This window comes from Amphimedon queenslandica, unplaced genomic scaffold, assembly GCF_000090795.2.
Source record: "Amphimedon queenslandica unplaced genomic scaffold, v1.1 AMPQUscaffold_6981_Cont21064, whole genome shotgun sequence".
In the NCBI taxonomy this organism is placed as follows: Eukaryota; Metazoa; Porifera; class Demospongiae; order Haplosclerida; family Niphatidae; genus Amphimedon; species Amphimedon queenslandica.
In genome coordinates, this window is record NW_003552731.1 from 1 (window position 1) to 1,985 (window position 1,985).

At 33.3% G+C, this 1,985-nt stretch overlaps 2 long non-coding RNA genes across 2 annotated transcripts; one reads left to right on the forward strand and one right to left on the reverse strand.

Annotated features, from left to right (window-relative positions):
• Nucleotides 1-81: 81 nt before the first annotated feature.
• Nucleotides 82-641, reverse strand: LOC109591877 (uncharacterized). The gene is made up of 3 exons (XR_002190053.1): nucleotides 529-641; nucleotides 305-361; nucleotides 82-191 (listed from the first exon to the last, which is right to left on the reverse strand). It is a non-coding gene; the product is annotated as an uncharacterized LOC109591877 (long non-coding RNA).
• A 61-nt stretch (nucleotides 642-702) lies between these two features.
• On the forward strand, nucleotides 703-1,968 carry LOC109591878 (uncharacterized). The gene is made up of 3 exons (XR_002190054.1): nucleotides 703-773; nucleotides 828-1,301; nucleotides 1,344-1,968. It is a non-coding gene; the product is annotated as an uncharacterized LOC109591878 (long non-coding RNA).
• Nucleotides 1,969-1,985: the final 17 nt, after the last annotated feature.

A 1,985-nucleotide genomic window follows, 5' to 3' on the forward strand; every position in this document is an offset into this window, starting at 1 on the left:
AATGTAAATAAACTGTACACACTACACTAAGCTAAGTACATATACATTAATACAATAATACATATGTACATGTAATACAGGAATACTGATACCAAATAGTATTTTAATATCATTTAAGACTATAATACATTGTACATGTATGTGTATGTACTGTACACATAAAATTGAGAATGCTTACCTGAAGATTTTGTCTGTGGTGATTAGAGAGAGAGAGCATACAAAAGAAAAAAAGAAAAACAAGTTTTTATGTACATGTATATACATGTATTTACTATTTAAAGTATTGCATACAAGTTATACTTACTTTCTTGTCCATCCTGAAGATAAATTACTCACTAATTAAACTATTTCATCTAAAAATCTAAAAAAAGAAAAACAAAATAATCTAACAAGACATTCACAAACATCAATCATCATCATCATCACTGTAAAATGCCATCTTCCCCCTATTTGCCATCTCTAGGCACAATTTCGTATCTCCTAACTTTATTCTAGCCCCAACTAGGCGCTGGGAGAGAACTAACTTACCTACACAAAGTTATTACTGTTGATATATTTATGCCTATTACTACTAAAAATCTACTCTTGAAAAAAAAACTAAGTTTCACAGCCTCACAGGCAACACACAAAAGACAACTCCAGGAAATAGACTAAGTCCTCCAATCAACTACTGCGCATGCGCGGACTGCAGAGGAGGCGAGCCACTCCTCCTACCTTGCACTGTTGCGGTTTGATCAAAAAGAAAGTTGAGATGTCCGAGCCTTTTCGTTTAAGTATGTTGCTTTATTTCTTGATTTGAGCAGTCTGTATCTTTGTAATTTTTGTAGGCATCAATCATTTGTCATTAATCAGAGATATATTAAAAGATACCAACTTTGATGAGACAAAATGGTATGGTAAATACCAAAATGGTAGACAAATGGTGCGGTTTGATCAAAAGAAAGTTGAGATGTCTGAGCCTTTTCGCTTAAACGAGAAGGTGCGGTATAAAAGGCGGGGCCCTGGGCATGGTGGCTTCCATTTTATTCAAGTGTAAAAATGTCGGTTCTAGATGATGTTGCTTCTTCAAGGAAAAACGCAGGAAGAAAGGGGTTTTGGTACCAAATGGACTTCCATTTTACTCTCAAAGAAGACAAGGACCAGTTCTAGTTAGGCTTGATCGAGTTAAGGGGTCTTTAGGCACTAAAAGAAGGCGCTGGAACTGCTGTCTCATTTACTCGCCGATTTAGTTGAAAAAGAGAATCATTCTGAGGCTCTATCACATGATACTAGTAGTTCTTCTGCTATGCTCAATACTTCAGGTAGTTATAATGTGTTTAAATTAGTGATTATATATAAATAAGGTATAGGTGATGGGGACCCTTGTAAAAATTCCCAGCAAGATCTTACAAGATAATCATTGATATTTTAGGATGTTACAAGGAATTGCAAGATTATAATTCTTGTGTAATCTTGCCTGGCAAAATCTTGTGAAATCTTAACCGGGATTTTTCATGATTTTTAAGCATTGGGGAAGTTGTGTGATCTCATAAGATCACATTTCAAAAGAAAACATAAGATCTTGTGTTTATTGTAAATCATGTAAGATCATGCAATATCACATTATTATTATATTACAGTAAGATCTCACAAGATCATGTGTACATTTAACTTAAGTGATCTTGTGTGACTTTGTAAGAAATATTGTATCATTTCATATGCAAGAAAAGACAAGATCTTGTGTTTATGTAAATCATGTAAGATCATGCAATATCTCGTTATTATTGTTCTACAGTAAGATCTCACAAGATCATGTGTACATTTAACTTAAGTGATCTTACATGACTTTGTAAGAAATATTGTATCATTTCATATGCAAGAAAAGACAAGATCTTGTGTTTATGTAAATCATGTAAGATCATGCAATATCTCGTTATTATTGTTCTACAGTAAGATCTCACAAGATCATGTGTACATTTAACTTAAGTGATCTTACATGACTTTGT